The following is an 11,413-nucleotide window of genomic DNA, read 5'->3' as shown; positions in this document are numbered from 1 at the left end:
GAAAGCTGTGGTGCATATGTTATTTTTGAGTTATCCCAAATCTTTACAAAATGAAAATTGAGAAACGTTTCCTATACTGTTGTAGGATATTTTTCAGAGAAATTTTCATCACTTATATTTATTTTTGTTATTTATTTTCATACTTTCTTTTCCTTGTCTTTTTTTTTAACCACAAAATATTCTAATGGTTTAATTACTTCCTAACTACATTTTTATGCATATCTGTGCAGGTACATTTATGTATTAGAATAAACTCAGCTCTTAAATAGTTTAATCTCTGAGGTTGACAGCACTTATGTAGCTGTGACCTCTAGTCATCTGATCAAATTTTGGGTTACTTACTGGCTATAATCAAATATATTCTCATCTCTTATTTGAACAAATCATACAGAAATTGAATACAATTTTTTATGAACACTAGCAATATGTTCACTTCCCTGATAATTTTGACATTAAAATTCCATCTTAATAATCCCATCCTTCAGGCTTTGAAGACTCTTAAGGTATTAAAGCAAAAATTATCCTAAGCACTTAGATTATAATGTATTTAAAGATTAGACATTTCATGTTGAATATTAACTGCTCCATTTCCCAGGAAAAGAAAACTATGCTGATTTTCTCCTATAATTTATACATTTCAAAGGCTGGCTGTCCGAGTTTCAAACCATAGCTACAGGAAAACATACTTTAAATGGACTTAAATGTTACATAGAATTTTAAAGATATATCCAAAGGCATATTTAGATAAATTTATAATAATTATAATAACTATTTAAATTTTATTTCAAAATAACAAAACTATAGTTATTAAAAATTAACTATATCAAGTGCTTTAAACATAGTAAAGTAATAAAACTAAAATAGTTAATTCCTCTATTGAAAAAAGTTATTCTGCACCATCTTAACCCTAGGTAATAGGTAACTTATTTATTGAGTTTTCCCTTTATTATGTGACACAATAGAAATTAAAGACAAATGTAGATTAGATGAGAAAATGACTTATTACATTGGTTCTTGGACTTAAGGGACAGTAAGGTAATGTCTATTACATCCTTCTGTGTCTGGAAGGCCTACATATTACCCATTCATAAAGATGTCTTCATAATGTGATGCCATTATCTTGCTTATACACATTGGCAAATAACTTTTACTCACCAAACTCTGTTTCTTTAGAGAAAAAAAACAGAAGGAGATATCAATCCCTCATGCTATGTGTATGTTTGTATGAGTAGCAATTAGATAAAGTGAAATCATTTTATTTTACCTTTTTTTTTATGAGAGAGAGAAAGGGAGATACAAATTTAGTTTTTGACAGGATCTCACAAAGCCTCCTGCCATAGCCTCCCAACTAACTAGAATGATAGGTTTACATGGCCATGCCCAACATGTTCAGGTTGGCCCAGGAACGACATCCAACATCTCATGTGGCCACAGTAGCTTGTAGAGCACTCTACTGCTTGTGCTGACATGGCTGGGCTTCATTTTCTCTTGATTAGATTTGAAATATATGCTGCATTTTCTTGAATTTAGAGTATAGGTTGTTTATTTGGGTGGTTTTAACATGGCAACACCTATGTGTGAATGAGAAAGTGAGAGCCCAAAAACATTGATTTTTTTTTTAGCTTTCTGCTACTATGTAATAAACAAATCCAAAATTAGTGTCTTACAATACAAACGATGCATTATATTTCACAATTCTGTGTGATGATTGAGATGAGCTTCTTGGATTTTTGGGTGGTTTCACTTGGAACCACAGTCGACCCTAGCTGGGGTTTGCATTAGAAGCACAACTCTGCATGAGGAAACTGGTACTCACACTCTCTCTCTCTCTACATATGCTGTTAACATGATTTTCCTAGCAATCATATTTTAGGGCTTCCAAACATGCTAAAGAAGAAGTGGTCAAATCACTATAATTGTAGGTTTGGAACCACAAAATGTCATTTCTCCTACATTCTCTCAGCTACAGCCAGTCACAGGTCAATCCAAATTTAAAGAGGAAGGGCAAGGCTGGTTTATGGAGGGCTGTATTTGGGCCTCATAGCCACAAGAAGAAAGTCAATAATGAGAAAGCTTACTGTGGGTAACCATCTGGATCCTGCAGAGCACCAGCAGGTGTGTAGCATTAGATCAGAACTGCATCACTTGAAAGGTATGGAAGCAGGATTTATTATCATCCACCAGCTCCTATTTGGCATTGTCAAAGGGATGCTTTGCAGAAATAAACTTCCTGGCACCTCAGATCTGCCAGATGTGTAGACAGAGCATATAGCCTAGGCTCTAGAAACAACTCTCAAAGTTGCAGGGCTTTTCAACAAGTTGACAGAAGGCATGAGAATAGTGTCTGAGAGGATATGGATTAAGTATACAAAACGTGTTTTTACAGCTTACAAAATTAACAGAATGAACAATCAGTCGGTGGGGGGGTGGGACTTTATCATTATCATAAAGCACTGCTTTTCTTCTTCTTTCTTTCTTTTTTTTCATTCATAGTGCTTTCCACCCACTCTCAATGGAATAGCCTCTATGGTAAATTTTGTTTTAGTCATATCTTTGCTTTTTTTAAAAAAAAAATGTTTCTAGCTAGCAGGTGGGTTGTGATTAAGGAACTGGATTCTCTACACATGGTCGACAGCGTTTTGAGTCCTGGATCCAGCAACATGAAACTCACACTGGGTGTGTGTGCCTGTGTGCCCAAAATCCCAAGAGGAACATGAAGGAGAATGGATTGCCATGTGACCATCTCCCATGTGGGGGGCCTCTCTCTGTCTCTCACTGTGTCTGTGGAAAAAGCCTACGTGCCATATAGCAAATATCTCTCTTAAAAGTTTCTCCAATGAGGCTAGTAACTGTAAAAGGCATACTGCTTAGTTTAATCTGTTTGGAATATTTATAAATGGAAGGATGCTGTATGTATCCTTCTGCAATTTGCCCATTCATTTTTCAATTTTTCACCTTTATATACTTGGGCTTGAAGTGAGTTTGTTATAACTTTCTTATACTTTTCTTTGTTATATAAATATACAAATTAAGTTCATTTTATTGCTGAAGACTATTTTTGCTGAATTCCTGGAAAAGCATGCATGGTTTGTACAGTCCTGTGACAGATCCAGTGAGGACAAAAGGGAAGGGCAACCAGCCACCAAAGTTGGGACAAAATTGAGCAAATCAGAACCTCAAAAGAAAATTCAGATGGGATGTCTCTAGACAGGTTGAAAGTCTATACCATACTTCAGAATAATCTCTTGGGGAATGGGTAGAAGTATAAGTACTTTATCTATCAGCTCTTTCCTATTTCATGGTTCAAAATATACCTCACAAGAAAGTGACTCTCTAGCATTTCAGCATTGAGTCTCCATCCCTTACAGAAAGCTGTTGAGGAAGCGAGAGCTTAGACACTACAGTAAAAGTATTCCTAAATGTCCAAAAATGGTCACAGAATGCATAGCCTCTATGAGTTCTCTCTGGTTCATACTGGAGGATTCATGTTGATTAAATTATTGCTGGTTATGAATGAATACCTTTTATGAAGCTAAGAAATTTTTTGTGTATTTGCAATTTGCTGATGTTTTATCATAACTATATGTTCAATGTTTTTGAAGAGTCTTACCTGTTAGAATATCATACAGTTTTTCTCATTTAATTTGTTAATACTATGACTATATTATTCTATTTTTAAATACTGAATCAACTCGCCATTTTTTATGTAAGACAATTTGTATATGTTGTGTAATCATTTTAGTGATAATTGAATTTTAATCACTAACATCACACTAATAGTACTATAGTTTTGTTTCTGGGTTCATAGTAGGATTCATTTATAGTTTTTTATTTTACTGGTCTTACCTGACTTGGTATAAAACTATGTTAGCCTCATAAAAATGAATTGATCTATTTTTTATAAAGAAAATTGGTAGAACTCACCCTTAAATTTATGTTTGTCTCAGTGTTTTCCTGTAAGAAGATTCTCTATTGAATTAATTGATCTAAATATATGGAACTCCTTAGGTTTGTGTTATTTTTTTAAATAATCTTGTTAAGCTGTTTACATATTAATAATCTATTGTACTATTTTCAACATCATTGGGCAAATTTCATATTATTAAATTTATTTCTGAATCTTCTATAATTATGAGCACTGTTTATTAACATATTGCTTAGTTCCTTTCTAGCTTTTTATTTATTAACAGGGTAAAGGAGCAGAGCTCCAGTTCCATCTCCAGAGCCCTGGCCAGCAAGGGACATTGAGGCAGGAGCACTACTGCCTCCTGCCCCAGCTCCAGCTCTCCCAAGCCCAGGACCCTCTCCTCTAGAAAGGTAGGTAGGTTTATTTATTTATTTATTTTGGTATTCTTCTTTCTTTTATTAATTTCTTACTCCTCCTTGCCCCACAACCTGGCCTCTGCTCTGCGGCAGAGCTCCAGTTCCATCTCCAGGCCACTGGTGAAAAAGAAATTTCTTTTTTTATTTCTCCTTTGTACTCTTTTCTTCCCTTTTATGTTATCTTTTCCTTCTCATCCTCCACTCCGCCAGAGGGACTAAACAGGTATAGAATCACAGTTCTGAATTCTCTAGTATTGTGAGGTTCCCTGGGATCCTCCCTTTTACTGAACCACCTATGCAAAAGGAGATACAGATCTTCAGACACATGGATAGAATACATCTATTGAGATCACATTGCTAAACACAACACAAGAGAGACTTCGGCACACATCACTCCACAGCAAAAGGGAAACACACTTGCTCCTAGTCGAAGAAATGTTCTTCTAAGAGGTATTCAAAAGTAAATACATCTCCCAATGGCTAGAAGTAGAAGAGCCTCAAGTATGAATAAACTGGGAAATACATCTCCATCAAAATAACAAGGTAACTCCCCTCGATCTTTCCAAAAACAGAGAAAGTTACCAAAATGTCAGAGAAAGAATTTAGAACATTCATGGTGACAAAATTCTATGGGTTGGGACAGAAAAGAGACAAAGAACTACAGGAGATTAGGAAGTCTTTTCATGATAGGAAAGAAGAAATGGACACTCTGAGAAAGAATGAGTTGGAACTACTAGAGATGACGTCTGTAATACAGGAAATAAAAAATTCTCTTGGAAGTATTAAAAGTCGGTTAGACCAGGCCAAAGTCTGAATCTCCAATGTAGAAGATAAAATCTCTGACCTAGGAAAAAACACCAAAAAGATAGAGAAAGTAACAAAAGAACACAAGGATAATATACGAGAAATACTAGATTCCATTAGATGCCCAAACATCTGAATAATTGGCATTCCAGAAGGTGCAGAAACTAAGGGCACAGAAAATCTATTCCATGAAATCCTGGAAGAAAATTTCCCAAGTCTAGAGAGGCACTCAAATGTCCAAACCCAAGAAATACAAAGGATCCTAAATAAAATCAACCCAGGAAGTTCTTCCCCAAGGCACATCTTAGCCAGAGTGGACAAGATCACAAATAAACACAAGATATTAAAACTGGCAAGAGAAAAATGACAAGTGACTTACAAAGGTCATCCCATTAGGCTAATACCAGACCTCTCAATGGAAACAATGCACGTAAGGAAACAAGGGCATACATATTGAAAGTGTTAAGATGGGACCAGCAGTTAGCGTAATGGCTATGTCGCTGGACTTCCATGTAGTCGACTGCGGTTTTAGTCCCAGACCCAGTAGCTTAAACTCACACCGGGCACATGTGCATGCATGTCCAAGATCCCTAGAGGAGAATGGAGGAGAAGGGATTGCAGCATGGCCACACACCCCTGGGGGGTGATTTCTAGCTTTCTGTCTCTCTGTCTCTCTGTCTTTCTGGCGAGCACACACGCCCTATAGTAAAAACCTCTCAAAAAGAAAGAAAGAAAGAAAAAGTAATGAATGAATAAATAAATATTTTTTAAAAGAAGGCAAGCTTATACTCTTTCCTCTCTGTCTCGCTCTTTCTTTTCTTTTTCTGTTTTTAAAAATGTACCCAACTTAAATATTGGGACAGATCCAGTTACATCGATAATAACGCTGAATGTGAACGGATTAAATTCCCCAATCAAGAGACACAGACTGGCTGAATGGGTAAAAAACAGAGACCCTCTGTCTGTTGTCTACAGGAAACCCACCTCATCAATAAAGACATACATAGACTGAAAGCGAAGGGTTGGAAAAAGGTTTTCCATGCAATTGGGAACCAAAAAAGAGCTGTAGTTGCGATACTAATTTCTGACAAAATAGCCTTTAAAACAAAAACTGTTAGAAGAGACAAAGAAGGGCACTATATTGTAGTAAAAGGATCAATAGATCAAGAAGATAGAACTCTTATAAATATCTACACACTCAACACAGGAGCCCTCAAATATGTTAAGGAAAGACTGTTAGATATAAAAGTGGAGATACTTCGGGACAAGTCCAGAAATATCAATAATAACATTGAATGTTAATGGATTAAATTCTCCAATCAAGAGATACAGACTGGCTTAATGGATTAAAAATAAATTTAAAATAAAAAAAAAAAAACAGAAACCCTCTATCTGCTGCTAGGAAACCCACCTCATGGATAAAGACAAACATAAACTAAAAGTGAAGGGTTAAAAACAGGTTTTCCATGCAAATGGGAACTAAAAAAGAGCTGGAGTCATGATTCTAATTTCTGATAAAATAGGCTTTAAAACAAAAACTGTTTGAAGAGACAAAAAAAGGGGGACTATATTGTAGTAAAAAGGTCAATCAATTAAGAAGATATAACACATATAAATATCTATGCACCTAAAACAGGATCACCCAAATACATGCAGGAAAGATTGTTAGATCTAAAAGGAAAGATAGACTGCAACACGCTAATTGCTAGAGACCTCAAGACCCTACTATCCCCTCTAGACAGATCATCTAGACCAAGAAAAAAAAAAAAAAAGGTAAAGAGATTAAGGATGTAAATGACACCACAAATCAAATGGACTTAACAGACATCTATAGAACTTTCCATCCAAAACCCACAAGATACACTTTTTTCTCACTCCTACATGGAAGTTTTTCAAAGATTAACCACTAGAGAGGGCACAAGGCAAGCCTCTACAGATTGAAAGGCATAGACACTATATCCAGCATATTCTCTGATCATGGTAAATTAGACTGCATTTTAGTTTTAAGAGAAGCCTTCAAAAATGCAAATATACATGGAAACTAAATAACTTACTCCTGAATGACTTAAAAACTACTGAAGAAATAAAGAGTGAAAGCAAAAGATTGATGGAAGCCAGTGACAATGAGGACACTCGTATCCATAATCTTTGTGACACTGCTAAAGTAGTCATAAGAGGGAAGTTCATAGCCATTAGTGCACATAAGAGGAAGATGGAAAGAAGGCAAATGGATCACCTAACATCGTGCCTCAGAGAATTGGAAAAGCAACAGCAAAAAAATCCAAAAAATTCCACGAGAAAGGAAATAATAAAGATATGAGCAGAAATAAATGAAATAGAAAATAAACACACTATTCAGAAAATAAATTAAAGTAAAAGCTGGTTCTTTGAAAAAATAAACGAAATCAATACACCTCTAGTGAGACTTATTAAGAAGAAGAGAGAAAGGAACCAGGTAAATCAAATCTGCAATGAAGCAGGTAATATACAAACAGACATAGTAGAAATACAAAACATCGTTAGAGGATACTATGAACAACCATATGCCAAGAAACAAAAAAAACCTGGATGAGATGGACAAATTCCTGGACACTTATGATCTACCAAAATTGATCCAGGAAGATGTAGAAAGTCCGAATAGGCCCATAACAAGCCAGGAGATTGAATAAGTAATAACCTCACAACAAAGAAAAGCCCTGGTCCTGATGGCTTCACTACTAAATTCTACAAAGCTTTCAAAGAAGAGTTAACACCTATACTGCTCAAGATATTTCTAAAGATCCAAAACGATGAATCTCTCCCTAATTCATTCTATGACGCCTCCATCACCCTTATCCTTAAAACAGATAAGGACAGGACAAGGAAGGAAAACTATAGGTCAATATCACTGATGAATATAGATGCAAAGATTCTAAACAAGATACTAGCAAATCATATCTAATCACTTGTAAAAAAAGATTATACATCATGATCAGGTAGGCTTAATTCCAGGAATTTAAGGTTGGTTCAACATATGCAAAAACCATAAATATAATACACCATATTAATAGAAAGAAAGATAAAAACCTTATTATATCAATTGATGCAGAGAAAGCATTTTATAACTGGACTGGGGAGAAATGTTGACATATTGAAATGTTCACTTTGTAAGCTAAATAATGTCATTGAATGTATAAAAAATTAAAATAAATAAATAAATTAATTAATTAAAAAAATAAAGGCAAAAAGAAAGAAAGAAAAGAAGGAAAGAAAGAAAGAGAGAAAGAAAGAGAGAGAGAAAGAAAGAAAAAAACATTTGATAAGATACAACATCCCTTCATGATCAAGACTCTCACCAATATAGGCATAGCCATGTAAACTATGAACCTCAAGGATGGGGACCATGAATGATCAGTGCAGTCATTGTGCCACCTTGTTTTTTTGATAACATGATTCACATCATTGCAATCACAGATATATCCATTGCAAGAGATTACTGATGCTAACAACTCAAAACTATAATCTTTGTTACTTTTTTAAAAATTCTGTTTAGGGAACCAGCAGTTAGCGTAATGGCTATGTCGCTGGACTCCCATGTAGTCGACCTCGGTTCACGTCCCGGACCCAGTGGCTTAAAACTCACGTAGGGCGCGTGTGCGTGCGTGCCCAAGATCCTGAGAGGAGAATGGAAAAGAAGGGATTGTGGCGTGACCATTCCCTCTGGGGGGTGATTTCTTGCTTTCTGTCTCTATGTCTCTCTCTGTCTGTCTGGCGAGCGCACGCACCCTATAGCGAATAAACCTCTCAAAAAAAAAAATTCAGTTTAATACAAAGAAATTAAAGAAAATTTCAGGACCCTTAATAAGAAGCTTTTTGTGCTTGTACTACTTTGTTGTAAACAAATGTTTAAGTAAGGATAAGAAAGAGTTTCCTTTATCCACTGAAGACATGATCTAAGACATGCAGAACTAAGTAGTATGCAAAAACTAGATAGCCATCACAATGTTGCCAATACAGGACTCCTTTTAACAGTGATGACAGTTTATAAACCTTAACCAGAATTACAGAAGCAAAACATGTGGAGTAATAGTTATGAATATAAACATAACTTTTTTTACCTTCTATAAATAATCAGTTTGAAATGCTAAAAATGGGTTTCAAGTGTGGCTCTTTCCTGGTGGGAGGAGCTGCAGGCACACAAGGGATGGTCTACTGATCTTCCTTCTCTAGGTATTCTTTGGGAGCAGTGGAGATTGGCTTGTTTGTGAATCTGGTGTCAGTTTCCTGGGCAGACTTCTCCATGGCTTTCCACATACTGGACTACCTTCATCAAGCAGAGGGTCTCTTTTACACTTGGCCCACTGGAAAATCAATGACACTAAGTCCTTGATGACTTCATTGGGATCAATTAGGAATAGACCTCTTAGTGTAAGACCAGAACCTTCTAATGGCACACTGTAGTCTTGAGAAATTTGATTAGTTAAATTGAACAAGAATGGTCTAAACTTCCATTCTTTCTTGATGTATTTGTTCAGGCAAGGTGACTATAGTGAGAGTCAACTGAAACCTCAGCAACTTCAAAGTTCAGGTCATGAAATTAATTCACTTTGTCACTAAAAGCAATCATTTCTGTAGGACACACAAAGATGGAATCCAAAAGATAGAAGAAAAGCACCAACTATTTCCTTTTAAAGATATCGAGCCTTAGGTCTTTTAACTATCCTTAGACAATGGCTACACCCTTAAAATAAGGCACCTGCAGGGCCCAGCAGATGGCGTAATGGTTATGTCACTGGATTCCCATGTAGTTGAGTGAGGTTCAAGTCCCGGACCTGGTGGCTTAAAACTTATCATGGGCGAATGTGCGTGCATGCCCAGAATCTTAAGAGAAGAGTGAAGGAGAAGAAATTGTGGCATGACCATACCCCTGGGGGGTAAGGAACTGGTACTAAATGCAAACTTTGCAACTTTGCTTGTCCAGGACCAGACCACAATAGGTTTGTCAAGCAAGTTCTTATAGAAGCAGGAGGCTTAAGGACTCCAGAGGCAGAAATGCCCAAGCAATGGTGCTCACATATCAGGCAACTGAGGCTGGGAACAACATTCCCACAGCCACAGTGATCTTCAGAGTGGTCAGTAAGGGGGGTAGAACAGAGACTCAGGGTTTACTATGTTTTATCCCTACTTCCACTTTTTGGTTTCTTTTGAATTGATTAACTTTTAACATTTTTATTGAAACTTCTCCACTTTTTTTTTTTTTTTGAGAGGTTTTTGCTGTAGGGCATGTGCGTTTGCCAGAAAGTCAGAAAGAAACAGAGAGAGAAAGAAAGCAAGAAATCACCCTCCCAGGGGGATGTCCACGCCACAATCCCTTCTCCTCCATTCTCCTCTCGGAATCTTGGGCATGCACGCACATGCACCCAGTGCCAATTTAAGCAACTGGGTCTGAGACCCGAACCATGGTCAACAACATGGGAGTCCAGCAACGTAGCCATTATACCAACTGCTGGTCCCAAACCTCTCCACTTGTTATAAGATGAATAGTCTCTTTGCTATATCTGTATCTATCTATCATCTATTTATCTATCTATATACACACACACACATACAGAGAGAGAGAGAGAGAGAGAGTAAGAAACTGGTCCACAAAGTTTAGTGTGAAACTTGAATTTGTAGAGAGGGATATTAGAAAAGCATGTATTTGTCTTTTTTTTCTGACCCCTTCAACTCATTCTTTTTTGGGGGGGTTGGGGGGGAGAGATTTTCGCTATAGGGTGCCTGCGCTCACCAGACAGAGAGAGACATAGAGACAGAAAGTGAGAAATCACACCCCCCCCATGGGGTATGGCCACGCTGCAATCCCTTCTCCTCCATTCTCCTCTCGGAATCTTGGGCATGCACGCACACGCGCCCAGCGTGAGTTTTAAGCCACCGGGTCCGGAAAGCTAACCACGGTCGACTATGTGGGAGTCCAGCAACAAAGCCATTAAGCTAACTGCTGGTTCCCAACTCATTCTTAAACTAGAAGTGACAAAGCTCCTGTGGGAAGTCCATCAGTGGGTTATATTTATTTGTTGGTTGAATTTGTTGTACTCATTACTTCCTTCCCTCTTTTGTAATTGTTTTTTAATGCACATGCTAACTCTTCCCTTCCAGTCCCCTTTTTCTGGGAAGACACTATGACTAAACAAGATTTACTTACAAACTTACTGGCACTGGGGAGAAAAAAATATATACATATATATGTATGTGTGTATGTATAAATATTTGCATGTGTATATATGTGTGTGTATGTGTGTGTGTATAA

The 11,413-nt window shown here is 36.8% G+C and overlaps 1 pseudogene; it reads right to left on the bottom strand.

Annotated features, from left to right (window-relative positions):
- Positions 1 to 9,382: 9,382 nt before the first annotated feature.
- Positions 9,383 to 11,413, bottom strand: part of LOC106736100 (thioredoxin-dependent peroxide reductase, mitochondrial-like) — a 17,727-nt pseudogene continuing 15,696 nt past the window's right edge.

Source organism: Tupaia chinensis, unplaced genomic scaffold (assembly GCF_000334495.1).
Source record: "Tupaia chinensis unplaced genomic scaffold, TupChi_1.0 Scaffold000638_1, whole genome shotgun sequence".
NCBI lineage: Eukaryota > Metazoa > Chordata > Mammalia > Scandentia > Tupaiidae > Tupaia > Tupaia belangeri.
This window is presented reverse-complemented; position numbering and strand designations above follow the sequence as displayed.